This window comes from Zingiber officinale, chromosome 5A (genome assembly GCF_018446385.1).
Source record: "Zingiber officinale cultivar Zhangliang chromosome 5A, Zo_v1.1, whole genome shotgun sequence".
Taxonomy (NCBI): domain Eukaryota; kingdom Viridiplantae; phylum Streptophyta; class Magnoliopsida; order Zingiberales; family Zingiberaceae; genus Zingiber; species Zingiber officinale.
This window is the reverse complement of record NC_055994.1, coordinates 41,353,875-41,369,232: the sequence shown is the minus strand read 5'-3', so window position 1 is coordinate 41,369,232 and position 15,358 is coordinate 41,353,875. Positions and strand designations below refer to the sequence as shown.

Here is a 15,358-nt window from a genome sequence, read left to right as displayed (position 1 = left end):
ATCTATTTTTCAAGTGTTAGCTTAATTGTTCGAGAAAGGGTTGTGTTTTATTCAGGGCTATTCAACCCCCCCCTTCTAGCCGGCCCAACAGTCCTACAAGTGGTATCAGAGCCGAGGCGCTTCAGGAGGACTAACCGCCGAACGAAGCAACGTCATGGCCGGACCAAGCATCCATCCGCCGAAATACGAAGGGGACTTCTCTATGTGGAAAAAACTGATGCAGGTATTTCTTACAACAGATATTGAACTATTTTTAACAATGAAATTTGGCTTTGAAGCTCCAGAGGACAAGGAAATAGATAAATGGACAAAAAAGAAGCAGGCTGACTTCGTGGTGAACGGCAAAGCAGAGTACCATCTGCTAAGCGTTCTTCCGCCTCAAGAAGTCAACAGGATCGGTAAATACAACTCCGCAAAGGAAATTTGGGAGAAGTTCCTCGACCTGCACGAAGGTACGTCCGAAGCCAAACTCACTAGACGAGATCTGCTTCGCAATCAGCTCACTAGCCTGCGACTTGGGGAAGACGAGACAGTCGCACATCTACACTCCAGAATAAAAGAAATCATCACCGGACTCACGAATCTCGGAGAAAAGGTAAGTAACCGAGATTCGCTCAGGTACGCCTTAAATTCATTTCCAAGAAATTCAAAATTGACATCACTAGTAGATGCTTTTTACATTTCGAAGGACTTAGAAAAAATTTCATTAGAAGAATTTTTTTTCAACATTTGAAGTGCATGAGACAAGATGTGCAGGAATGAAGGAGCCCAAGAACAACGTCACCCTCAAAGCTTCGAGAGACGAACCTGAGTCGGAATCTTCTCTCGACGACGAGGAAATGGTAATGATGGTAAGAAGATTCAAGAAACTTTGTGAATCCAGATCTACTAACCATCCGCAGGGGAAGAAGAAAAGGACGATCCGCTGCTACCATTGCGACGAAGAAGGGCACGTCAAGGACAATTGCCCCAAGCTGAAGAGCAAGAACAAGGAAAAGGATAAGAAGCCTATCCAAAAGCGAAAAGCCCTAAAGGCGACGTGGGATGATACGTCGTCGGAGTCGGAAGTCGAGGCATTCTCCGGACTTGCTCTAATGGCAAGTCATCAAAACGACGACTACGAGTCAAGCTCTTCCGAAATGAGCATCGAGAGCATCGATGAAGGGAGAGCGTCGTCAGAAGAAAGCAGCAGTTCAGGGGGAGACACGGAAAACGAACTCGATAAGCTAAGTCAGGTACGTTCTCTTCCTCCCGATAAACTTTATAAATTTGTTAAGTTATTAACTAAAGACTGCTGTAAATTAGAAAAAGAAATAAAAAATTTAAAAATAATTTTAGCTAAGTCTTGCCCTCTAGAAGAATTAGATAAATCAAAATTAGAAAATGAAAAATTGAAACTTGAAAATAATGACTTGAAAATTCAAGTAGATAATTTGAAAAACCATGCATGTTCATTTAAAACCAATGGTAGAAGATTTAATAATTTAAATTGGTACTTTAAATATCACCCTGGACAAATTAGGAACATTTCAAGAAAATATATTCCTAAAAACGTTTTAGTTAATCCAGTAGGTTGGAACCTATATTAGGTTCCTAAATCATGTTTAAACTGAATTTTAAATTAAAATTAGCGCTTTAAGTGAGAAAATTAAACAAAGAATTTCTTTATGAGGCTTTGTCAAGGAAGTGGTTGTTGCTCCAATAACCAAGAAGGCCTTGTGCCTCGCCACGACCTGGAAGCCAAAATATTGAAATAAATGTTTAATTAACTTACTAATGAAGCATTAATACAAGAATTAATTAGTGCTTTAAAAAGGGTTATTCAAAACATTTTATTTCAATTTAGAAATTTACTTACTTAGAAATTTTTAATTGCCTAGTCATTTATGTGCTTAAACATTCTAAAAAATCATTCTTTCTTAAGTTAAAAGATTTTCTGAAATTAGAAATTTATGCTCAAATTACTTAGAATTTTTTTTAAGTTAGAAATATTTTTTTTAAAAAAAATATATATTGACTTAGATTGTTTCTCTTGGAACTCCATTTTTTTGTGCTCAAAGGGAGAGAAGGGAAAGTATAAGTCTAGGGGGAGGTAGATAGATTTAATTTTTTGTCTATCTTTTTTTTTACTGAGGTAGATAGAGTTATTTTTTTTCCTATCTTTTTGTACTTAAATTGCAAATTAAGTTAAGTTAATTAATTTTATTTAAAGTCTATTTTACCCTAGCTTAACTTGGGTTGATCACACCAAAAAGGGGGAGATTGTTGGAACCCCAAGGTTGTTTTGGTGTGATCAACAAGTTAAGTTAGGTCCCGTGTGTTTCTAACCTTGTGTCTAAGTGTGCAGGAGCTTAGGAACACAGGTAGTCGAGCGGAAGACGCAGCTAGTGAGAAGGACGACAGTCCGAGGGACGAGGTGCTGCAGAAAAGTACACCGGCGGACGAGAAGGAAGTGCGCGCGGTAGTTCCGAGGTACGAAAGCCGGAGCGGAAGATTGCTCGGGGAGCAAGAGACGCAGCTAGCACGAAGGTCGGCACGGGGTGCGACCGAGGGACGAAGTCTGCGGATGAGTACGCTGGTGGACGAGAAGGGACACGCGGCAATTCCGAGGGACGAGAAGCCGGAGGGAAGCATGCTCGAGAAGACCGGAAGATGGGTTCGGGTGAGCCCTATTCCGGATGTCAGAGATCACCCAAGCAAGCGGAGCCGGAGCAGAAAGACCCGAACCAGAGGCGAGCTGAACCGGAGAAGAGAGCACGGACCAAAAGTCAATAGGGTTGACTTTTGGCTCCGGGGCACCCGGAACTGTCCGGGGCGCCCGGAGCTGTCCGAGGCGCCCGGAGCTGTCCGAGGCGCCCGGAGCTGTCCGAGGCGCCCGGAACCCTTCCGGGCGCTCGGAAGTGACTTTTTCACAGGATCGAGCTTTGACTCGATCCAACCGTTGGGGGATAAATTTTATCCCCGTAGGGCACCCGGAACCCTTCCAGGCGCCCCGACCAAGGCTATAAATATAGCCTTGGTCCAGAAGCTTTTCATCAGTTCAGAAATTGTAACAACACTTGTGTGCTTCCACTGCTTTGATTAGCTTCTTTCTTTTTGTGACTACACTGCTATAAACGAGGCTTCTCCACCTGAAGGAGTTCTTAGTGCAACCATCTTCCTTGGATTAACAACCTTCCCGGTTGTAACCAAGTCAAATCCGGTGCCTCATTTTTATACTTTATTTTCTGATTAATCTATTTTTCAAGTGTTAGCTTAATTGTTCGAGAAAGGGTTGTGTTTTATTCAGGGCTATTCAACCCCCCTTCTAGCCGGCCCAACGGTCCTACATATACGACCGATGTAATATTAGTTAATGACACCAATTTTGCAGTGGTGGAAAATCGATGTAATATCAGTATTGTTTAACGACATAAATTTGATTTCCGAAACAGTGAAAAACCGATAGTATCCAAGAAAATACACAAATATTCACAAATTACACAAATATTCTTCTTTCAATAGTATCCATAAAATACACAAATATTCACAAATTACATAAATATTCTTCTTACAGCAGTATCCATAAAATACATAAATATTTTTTTTACATCAAAAGCTAATAGATATTGTACACATCAAGGTAGAACATCGTGAGTCAAAAATCAAGCTGAGGCTACATTAAATTATGAGAATCAGAATCTGTTCAACTTGCTTTACTGCTCCATTCTTCTTGCGCCTTTCATTTCCCTAATCTCACTACTTTTCACCTTCAAATGCCTAGTTTTCTGAGTTAAAACATCCACTGTTCTAATATGTCAAACAAAAGTATCATTTGGTCTACTTAACTACAACAAAGAACAAAAACAGAAGAATTATACATGCTGTAGAAGTCCTAGAATATCACCATCAGAAAGAAATTGACATGGGACAATATACGCAATTTACATTCCATGCAAATGCATACATCATCCAATGTTTTCAAAAATCAAATACCTTTCCTACTCAAATGTAATCTAGCATGCATTCAGCCCACTCGAACCGCACTTCATCAATTTCAACTCTGGAGTACTTGAGATTTATAAACTATAAAAACACATAAATAATATATTAGTAAACCAAGACCAAAAATCATAGTTGAAAAAGTAGTAAAAGCACCAGGTAACAAGATGACAAATTTGAATACTTAAAAAGAGACACATTCATCATTTATCTCAACCTCATCATATAGTGATAGATCTATCATTCCTGGGAACTTAATATATTCCAAACCAGAAATTATTGCAACAAAGTTTTCTCATAGTTGCAATTTAATTAATCAGTACTTGATGGAGGTTCAATCTTTTCATATTCAGAATATCATTCAAACGTCCTGGTGTAGCAACAATGATATCAGCTCCACGATCCAACTCTCTTAACTGGGGTCCTTTCTAATAACCTCCATACAAGCACTAGACAAACATAATAACATATGAAACATAACTAGACATCAAGATATATCACATTGATAAACTACATATTTCTCCTCTTATTCTTGAAAATATAATTAAATACTGCTTGTTATCTTGAATTTCCCATGACGGGTACTCAGCATAACCATCTCATTCCACCGTAAAACAATGACATTTTCTAAAGCATAATGGCTGCACATGGTTAGTCCCAAGACATCTCTCCATGGTCTCATGGCATAAAATGCTAACTAGTCAACACGAATTTCAAACTTTATCCTCTTCGAGCTAGTCTTATGAAATCATTTCTAAGAATAAACTCGACAAATTCAAGACTATTCTTTCAACCAGACATACACTTTGTAGAACTAGAGGAAATCAAATAAAAGATCAGATCATAAACCACAAGTGCAACAACTGGAGCAACGAATATCTAAAAGGGATCTATCTACTTGTTCATCTCACATAAGGTTCAAAGTACAAAGAAACACAAAGCACCAGAAAGTTTTTTCATCAAAGCTTTGAACATGTTTCCCATTTTTAATCCAAATCAATTTAACTAATATACTCACTGCTTCAATAAGCAACTGCACTTCAGACTCCACCAGATGTGAACCAAATTTAGCGAGCCTAGTTTTGAGTTCATCATGGGATACAATGCCATCATTGTCAGCATCCATCATCTTGAACATCTCTTTAATGTCTTCCACTTCTTCAGCAGATAAGTGATCAGCAATAACCTAATGAATAATCAACCAAACCAAGTTATACTCTGCAATCAAAAACATCCCATTTAACTACTAATTGCAGTGAGACAAACCCTTAAAGCTCTCCTTTTGAATCTGTTCATCGTGAAAATTGTTTAAGTCTTGACTTGACAACATCACCAAGAGGTACATTTGAGGCTTTCTTTGCATTCTGAAGCCAATGATGCTCTGTATGGGGAAAAAAATGTATAAGCATCAGTTCGACATAAGAAAGAAAACAACACCAAGTATAAAACTCAAGAACAGGATGACAAACTAAAGAAATATGGATACCATCCCAGATAATGGAGATGATCTCAATTCTCAAATTATCAAATGTTAGGGACACTTCCATTGAAGTTATATTAACAAATAGCATACAGTGTAAACATACCAAGCACTTACTTTGCAGTTAACCAAAGCTTGGGATCAGGTTCCAACATCAGCCGAACTAAATTTTTAGCACTGTCAGAAATACTAGGCCATGGTTCCTGTTTGAAATCTATTACGCCCCTAAAAATTGCTTGAGCAACTCCCTATTCAGTTTCTGCAATTAAGAAATCATAGCTCGTTAGATAGAAAATGTATCTGAAGAAATACAAAAAGTGTATTAATTAATAGACAATAAGTATCTTATTAGAAGAAAGTGATAGAACTAATAAAGAATAGATTTATTCATGGAAAGTTTACAGTAGACAATAAGTAACTTATTTGAAGAAAGTGGTAGAACAAATAATGAAGTGTGCAAAATTGATTTATTGATAGAAAGCTTACCAGCCCAAAATGGGGGAACTCCACACAGTAAGATATAGAGTATAACTCCAACACTCCATATATCAATTTCTGGTCTATAATTCGGTTTTAAAACTTCTAGAGCCATGTAATAAGGGCTTCCAACTATCTCAAAAAATCTTTCACCTAGAATTGGGGTAAAAAGAGAAAAAAAATAAGTAGAGCATGCCCTTATAGTAAAACTAAACTCCAAGTTATGTTATTGAATGGAAGTGATCATTAATGAGACTCAACAAAAATGAAGATCATTAGTATGCATTCATATGGTAACTAATCATTGTTCTATGGAGAAATTTTTTCAAAAAGATCAATAATCAATAATGACTAGGTAGATTTTTTTTCCCTTTGAGATCTTCTTCAATTGACAAACCATAGGCTTTATCTAATGGCATCCCAAGGTGCACAACCACAAACTCTTATCTTTGGAAAAGCTATACAAACACTCATTTCATGCTCCTGGTCTAACAAACGACCTTGATCTACATCTTAGTGTATCCTTGAGCCATTTTTTGACACAAACATATCAAAAATGGGAAACCACATAAAACATAAAATAGCAAAGAGATCAATAAAGTATAAATAAACATGAAAATTGCAAATTAACCATCACGAAAATATGCACCGAATTGAATAGTCATGGAACTATGTATTTTATTTGGACAATCGCTTTGGTATATTCCAGACAAATATCCACTATTGTAGCATTTGAAAACTACAATAAAGTAAGCAATTTTAATGTGGATCAAGAGATGCTCTCACCAGGCTGGAAGAATATTAACAACCCAAAGTCAATTGCCTTCAAGGGCAAGTTCTCCTTCTTGTTTGCAAACAAGAAATTCTCCGGCTTGAGGTCTCGATGGATCACCCCATGGCAATGGCATAGCTGCACGACCTCAACAATGGTCTTCATGACCACAGTTGCCGCGCACTCTGAGTAGTGGCCCCTCGCCACAATGCAGTCAAAGAGCTCCCCGCCCTCGCACAGCTCCATGACCAAATGCACGGCTCCGTCGTTCTCTCACGCTTCCTGCAGGCTCACGATGCTGGAGTTCCTCGGCAGGTACCGCATTATCGCGACCTCTCGCCGCACGTCCTCCACGTCAACCGCCGTCTCCAGCTTCCTCTTTGAGATCGACTTGCAGGCGAGCAGTTCCCCGGTGAAGTGGTCCAGGCAGAGGTAGGTGACCCCAAACTCCTCGCGACTGAGCTCGTGATCCAGCACGTACTTCTCCTCGATCCCGCCCACCGCCCTACCGTCTCCACTAAGAACCGCCGCCATTCGCTTGGAGTGCCCGCCGCCGTTCTGGTGGAGGTGGTTTTTGTTGGCTAGTGGGTGGGTGTCGTGGTCATGATGGGGACGGGGGAAGGTCTTGACGTCCTCCCGGGCGACGACCTCCGGCGAAAGGCAGCAGTTTCCCATATCGAGCTCGAATCCGATACCTCCGCTCACACAAATTGACCTAACAGCACGGAAGTGACTAAGGTTTCACATCAAATCAACCTCTCACAACCACAACAAAAAAGAACCATTTTTTCCCTTTTGATTGGGAGAAAAGAGACGGAAGCAACTGAGAAAGCGTCCGATTGGGGGAAGGTGAAACTTTTATCACCGACTGGACCAACAAAAAAAAAAACAAGCGAGACTGCGAGCAACATGGCCGAGGTTTTACAGCGCAGACTCTTCTCCTCCTCCTCTGTAACCATGGCCTTGGTTAGCGGAATTACAGGCGAGATGAGGATGAGAAGCGGAAGCTGCCATGGCAGTAGCTTTATCCTCTGCTTGGTCGAGTGCGAAGTGTAATGAGGACGTTTGTCGACCGTGCTCCGTCTTCTTCCTCGTTTTGTGTGCTTGAAGCCTTTTGATTTTGATTAGGGAACAAGAAGATGAAACTGTCGAAGATGAGGAATAACTTCAGTAGCGACAATGGATAAAGAAAAAATTATCAGAATGTGAAGGACTTCAGCGGTGGCAGTGAATGCTGGACCGGAGATAGATGAAGGAAAAACTATCGGAATGCGAAGAAGGCCTCCTCTTCTTACCCAAAGGGAGGAGTTGGAGGAGATGCAGTGTGGTTGGACGGAGAAGCAAGGGTGTCGTGTCTTGATCCTAATCGGGAGAGGAAGGGGCATCGATCTAGGAAGGGGAAGAGGGAGATGAGGTTGAGAGAGATGGTCGGAGGTTTAGGTTTAGGTTTAGGCTGAGAGAGTTGGTTGGAGGAAGGGGCGCGATATAGGTTTAGGTTTGGAGGGAACTTCACAGTGTTGCAAATTTTGGCTGGTGGAAAAATTAAAATATTTTATTTTGATTCATTAACACCGGGTTTTAAAAACCGCTGTTAAAATTGGTGTTTATTAACGAAAAAAGATGTTCATAGACATCGCCTAAAAAACCGATGTCTATGAGCGAAAATCTATGCTCATAGACACCGGTTTTTGAAAAAATCGGTGTAAAATACTCAAAGACATCGGTTTTTGCTTAAAACCGTTGTTGTTCCACCAATGTCTATGAGGGTTTTTCTTGTAGTGATGGTTAATCCAATATAATAAATCCAACCCATTAAGAGGAATACAAAGAGCCAAAATACCCTTGGTATACATGGGATGAATATAAATAGCCTTTTGGGTTTATTTTCATTAGATAAGAAAGGGTGACTCTTGATCTCCCCTCTCCTTCCTCCTCCTTCCTTCTTGGCTGAATTATTCTTCTTGCTAGCACAAGAAAATGGTTCTTCTCCGAAGGTTTCGTTCATGCAAACAACAACGGATATGTTCGTGTGGATACCGTAGAGGTGCGGACGCTTGAATGTGCTGAGATCTGGATCCAAAGAAAAGGTTGCTATCGGGATTGCGAAGGGATCGCAACAAAGGTATAATCCTATCATGTAGCTTAGCATAGATTATTGTCATGAAAATTGTTTTCTTCCTTTCGCATGGATCCGCTGGATAAGAGGATCTAGTATTTTTCCGCTGCTCTTTTGCGTGTTTTGCGCGCTAGATTCCATCATGGTTGTGTCCAACGGTAGCATCAGTCAACTGATGTTGTTATTAGTCAACTGGTGCACATGATGAGATGATTGATGATCAAATCTTTCCACTCTATTTATAGGTAGCATGGGGCATTGAAAGAGGTTACTATTTTGATCATATACTCCTAGTCTTTGCCTCCAAGCTTCTAAAGCCTACACTATTCTTCTTAGACCTAATTCCCAATCTTGTATAGAAGAAGAGTTTCTTTGTAGGAGGTTTTGCTCCACCAATAAAGAGCTCATTTAGCTAGAGATTGACGGGGACTAATCCACCGAAGGATTAACGGTTTGTCCACCTCAAGGATAGGCCACGGAGTAGGAATAAGCAATCTCCGAATCACATTACATCGATCTTGTTAGAGTTTGTATTCTTATTTAGTTTCATTAGTTCATTACGACACACTAACATGTTGTAGGAGCAAGAATTAAAAGAACATCTATTCATCCCCCCTTCTAGCTAACCTAAGATTCTCAATAGGGATGGCAACGGGGCGGGGCGGAGCCGGGTTTGCCATTCCCATCCCCGCCCCATTTCCATTTTTTCGGGTTCGGGGATTCCCTGAACCCGAACCCACGGGTTCGGGGATTCCCCATCCCCGCCCCATTTCTAAATTAATTTATATTATTATTATTATTATTATTTAATAATAATGATTAATGATAATATTAATATTAATATCAATATCAATAATATTATTATTAATAATATTTTCAAAAAATTTAATATTAATATTAACACTATTATTAATATTTTTTTAAAAAATCATATTATTATTTATTAATATTAATAATAATAATATTCGGGGCGGGTTCGGGGATGGGGATAGTATTCCCATACCCGCCCCAAACCCGCCCCATCCCCGAAAAATCGGGGATCCCCATCCCCATTTCGGGTTTTCCCCGCAGGGCCCCAAACCCGCGGGGAAAATTGTCATCCCTAATTCTCAATAAGTAGTATCGGAGGAAGGACACCCTACAGTAGACTAATTGCCGAGAAGAGCACTTTCAACAAAATGGCTGGTTCAAGCATTCATCCACCCAAATTCAAAGGAGAATTATCTTGGTGGAAAAAGAGAATGGAGGTTTTTTTTGAAATCAATTTCGATATTATACTAATCATGGAAAATGGATTTGAGATACCTCGGGATCAAAACAATAAGATAATTGAGAAAATAAGATAGAGCAAGAAGCAAAGGGAAGAACATTTGGAAAACCCAAGGGCAATGCATCATTTACTAAATGTTCTTCCCCAACAAGAAGTAATAAAGATTGGAAACTACACAAGTGCCAAGGATTTGTATAAAAAGCTAGTAGAGCTTCATAAAGGCACATCGGAAGCAAAGTTGGTAAGAAGAGATCTTCTCCAAACTCAACTCAACAACATCAAACTTGAAAAAGGAGAAAAGGTAACCACACTACATTCTAAAATTAAGGAAATTTTAAATGACGTAACAAGTGTAGCTGAGAAACTCTCCAATCATGACATAATGATGAAAGCCATCAATGCTTTCCCAAGAACCATGACTTGGAGCTCAATTGTAGATTCATTCTACATTTCAAAGGATCTAGAGAAGTGCTCCCTAGATGAATTCTTCTCAATAATGGAGCTTCACAAAACTAGAGTTGAAGGGTCAGAAGAAGAAGCCCATAGATCAAGGGGAGTAACCTTCATAACAAACAAAGAAAAGGATAAGAAGAAGAAGTCTCCATCCCCACTATCTTCCAACTCCTAGGAGCCAAGCACATTAATGGATAGCAATCAAGAGGTGTATATGGTAAGAAAAATATTTAAAAAATTTCTACTAAAAAGCTCATGGTAGGAGAAGTTCAAGGGGCAAGAGTAGGACAAGAAGGATCATTTTCTACAATTGCCAAGAAGGAGGAGGCATGAGGGATTAATGCCCCCTCTTGAAGGAAAAGGAAGGAAAGAAGAAGGTGAAGGATCGATAGAAAGTGATAGAGCGAGGGGGGGGGGGGGGGGGAATATCACACGTTAAAAACTCTTTCTTTTCGTATCGTAAAATCAAGAGCAGTGCAGCGGAAAATGAAATAAACATTTCGGTTACTTGGTTCGGAACCTAGGTCGACTCCTACTCTAAGACCCGTGATCTTTGATCATACCATTAGGAAATCCACTAAAACTCTTCTTTCCAAAATCCTTCAGAGAGAAGCAATTCATACAGATGCAAAGTATAAGATATTAACTGCTGGGGTTGCAAGGTTGCAAACATAGTCCCATATTGAAACACATGGGAAAGATTATGGGTTTATAAGAGAAAGATATCTCCATTTGGCATGAGACCTTTTGGGGAGAGCCCAAGAGCAAAACCATGAGGGTTTAGGTCCAAAGTGGACAATATCATGTAATTATGGAGATATCTAAATTCTTTTCGATCCTACAATTGGTATCAGAGCCCGGACTGCCAGAAGGTTTAACCACCGACTGTGCACAAGAGCTATGATCTGATTGAGCTATGTGGGTACAATATTGACCTCGAACAAAGAAAGTGGGGGCTCCTATGTTCGAATCAAGAGGACCAGACACCAGGCAGGAAGTCCTAGTTGCGGCTAGGCAAGGAAGTCCTAGTAGGTCGGGTGGGCTGAGGGGAAGGAAGACCTGGTGGGTCAAGGATCGGACGTGGGAAGCCTGTGGTCCTTTGTTTGAGGGGGGAATTGTTGGGGTTGCAAGGTTACAAATATAGTCCCACATTGAAAACACATGGGAAAGATCATGAGTTTATAAGAGAAAGATATCTCCATTTAGCATGAGGCCTTTTGGGGAGAGCCCAAGAGCAAAACCATGAGGGCTTAGGCCCAAAGTGGACAATATCATGTAATTGTGGAGATATCTAAACTCTTTTTGATCCTACAATATACCAACAACTTGAGTTACTCATGCATTGGATGCATTGGATGAAGAGTGAACAATTTGAATTGCTCATGCATTACATGCATTGGATGCATTGAATTCATTGGATGAAGAGTGAACCATTTGAATTTCACACGCATTGGATTCATTGGATGAAAACAAATATTAATGTCAATCAAGACAATTGACATTAAGGCATGAGACAGCTTCATGAATATATAAAAAGGGGTTTTTGGATTCATTTTCATGATGAGTTTTTGATGCTCTAGCTCTTCTTCCTCCTCCTCTCTTCCACTTGGCCGAAACCTCCAAGAAAGGTTGTTAGCACAACCTTTGGTTGTTTCATTCTCCACCTTGTGAGTTTGTGAGACAAACGAGACATGTTCATGTGGATACCATAGAGGCGCGACCACTTGATCACGCTAAGATTCACATATAAAGAAATGTTGGAATATGGATTTTGAAGGGCATGCAACAAAGGTATAACTTTCTCATGTAGATAATTAATACTTAGTATATGGTTTCCTTTCGCATGGATCTATTAGAAAGGAACTAGATATTTTTCGTCGTGCTTTCGCGTGTTTAGTGACCTAGTTCCTTACAGTGGTATCAGAGCTACTTGCGAAGGCATATACTAAGTTGTAGTAGAATTTCATATGTGATATAGAAATTGCATAACATGTTTATTATGATTTGCATGATTATGAGCAAATTTTGGCCAAGAGGTTTTTAGCGAAACCATCATGGCGTTGTAACTCATAATTAGTTGTTTAAATCATAGTAAATTTTGTCATAATAGATTGAGAATGTTATATGACATGGTGCATGGTTATGGCCCTTAAACTCCGATGTGATTGGATGTGTGTGTTGTAATTCATAATACGGCCTGCGTGTCGTGCCTCTCCTCTTTTATTCTAATTGTAAATTTAGACTACACTCGAATGTAACTCGAGTTTCTCTTTAGACTTTGTATTGTACAAATTAGAGAAGAATAAGTCTACTTGACGACGGTGAAAAGGGAGAAGGATAACAACACATGACGACCAAGGAAGCACTGGGAGAAGATGCTTTTGAAGCATTTGGAGAAGATGCTTTTGCCTAGGTTGACCTTTTGATCTTCTCATTGGCTTGAGAGGGTCATAGAAAATGGGGCCATAACCATGTCACAATTTTTATGCATATATGTGATGTATGCCATGATATGCTATGATTTTGTGTGATGCATATGTAGTTTAATCATGATTAGGTCTATTAAATATGCCTACCAAAGTTTAGTACTCACTACTAGCTCGATCAATTGTGGTCAGGTTTTGCCAAAGCAAAGTGACTCGATTTATCTTGCTAGAGTGTGAAGGACAATTGTGATGTCCGACTACTAAAACTTTGGGTGTGACTTAACTAAGTTAAGAACTTAGAGGCATATCTCATACAATGAAATTTAAGATTATACTAGTCTTGGGCGATTAGCCAAAGCTAACTCAAGATGAGTTATAATATGAATTTCATAAGATGGGCAAATGAACAAATAGTCTTGTTCACACAATGATACAAGAGTTACATATGATGTAATTGGTAAATGTTGCCTACCTAAGTTATTTGTTGGTGCAATATCCCTCAGGTCAAGGTTGACCTGGGTAACCAAGCTGAGTCTTGGTTTGGGTTTAGATGTTTGACAATAAGATATTGATTGAAGAAGAGTCAAGTAGGTCAAGGTTGACTGGATACTTGACTGGGAAGTCCTAACTGGGATGTTAGGCAAAATGAAAGACCTAGTGAGTGAAGCTAGGCAGTATGAAAGTCCTGGTGAGTGAAGCCAAGCAGAAGAAAGTCCTGGTGAGTGAAGCCAGGCAGAAGGAAATCCTGGTGAGTGAAGCCAGGTGAAAGTCCTAGTGAGTGAAGCTAGGCAGATGGAAATCCTGGTGAGTGAAGCCAGGTGAAAGTCCTAGTGAGTGAAGCTAAGCAGATGGAAAACCCTAGTGAGTGAAGCTAGGTGAAAGTCCTAGTGAGTGAAGTTAGGCAAAATGAAAGACCTAGTGAGTGAAGCTAGGCAGTATGAAAGTCCTGGTGAGTGAAGCCAGGCAGAAGAAAGTCCTGGTGAGTGAAGCCAGGCAGAAGGAAGTCCTGGTGAGTGAAGCCAGGTGAAAGTCCTAGTGAGTGAAGCTAGGCAGATGGAAATCCTGGTGAGTGAAGCCAGGTGAAAGTCCTAGTGAGTGAAGCTAGGCAGATGGAAAACCCTAGTGAGTGAAGCTAGGTGAAAGTCCTAGTGAGTGAAGCTAGGCAGATGGAAAACCCTAGTGAGTGAAGCTAGGTGAAAGTCCTGGTGAGTGAAGCCAGGCAAGGGAAAATCCAGATGGATCAAGGATGATCGGACATCTGGTGCTGGGAAGTCCAAGTAGGTCAAAGGATTGACTGGATACTTGGCATGAAAGAAAAGTCCAAGTAGGTCAAAGGGATTGACCGGATACTTGGCACAGAGAAAAGTCCAAGTGGGTCAAAGGGATTGACCGGACACTTGGTAAGGGAGTCCTAGCAGGTCAAGGGAGTGACTAGATGCTAGGCATGACATACCAACAGGTCAAGGTTGACCGGATGTTGGTTTGGGAGGTTTAGGACTTGGTTTTGGACAAAAACCAAGTGCTGGATCGATCAGTGGATCGATCCAGGCTCTGGATCGATCAGTGGATCGATCCAGACCTGTCCATGAGAGCTTCTGGATCGATCCGTGGATCGATCCAGAGGTCCCAATCGATCAGTGGATCGATTGGGACGCGGCTGCTTCGCGCGATAAGCGCTGGATCGATCCGTGGATCGATCCAGGCGCGTTTCCAGAGCACAGAGGCGCTCTGGATCGATCCGTGGATCGATCCAAAGCCTCCCCGATCGATTGGGAACATTCGAATCGATCGGGATCCGACCGTTGGCTTCGTTTATAGCTGCAGGCGTTCGATGGCTGCGGGAAGAAGTTCTCTGATTCACTCCAGAGCTCTCGCCAACTCCTCCACAGCGCTCACAAAGCTCAGATCGCCAGTTCTTGAAGGATCTTGGAAGCTCTCCAAGTCAAGAGGCGGATCAAAGCCAAGAAGAGAAGCTAGGGTTAGGGTTTTGTACTCATTGTAAGCTTGTAAGCTTGTATTTCTTGTATCCTTTCCCTCTCTTCTTGTATTGAGTATTGTAGGGCTTCTCCGCCCTTGGTAGTTACCACAAAGGAGAGTTTTATTTAGTGGAGGGTGTGTGTGTTGGTGTGGATCCTTGGATTAGTCACCTCTTGTGAGGTGGATACCAAGTAAAACCAACCGTGTTAGCGTTGTGTGTTTGTTTCTGTATTTTCCGCTGCACATCTTTGAAGGAACAAGCAACGCCGAGCACCGAGCGAGCGCGACGAGCTATTCCCCCCCCCCCCCCCCCCTCTAGCTACTTTTGGTCCTAACAATACTAAGTCTTGGGCGATTAGCCAAAGCTAACTCAAGATGCGGTATAATATGGATCTTGTCCCACATA

At 40.8% G+C, this 15,358-nt stretch overlaps 1 pseudogene; it reads right to left on the bottom strand.

Annotated features, from left to right (window-relative positions):
* Positions 1-4,762: 4,762 nt before the first annotated feature.
* Positions 4,763-7,385, bottom strand: LOC121979539 (annotated as a pseudogene).
* Between the last annotated feature and the right edge of the window lie 7,973 nt (positions 7,386-15,358).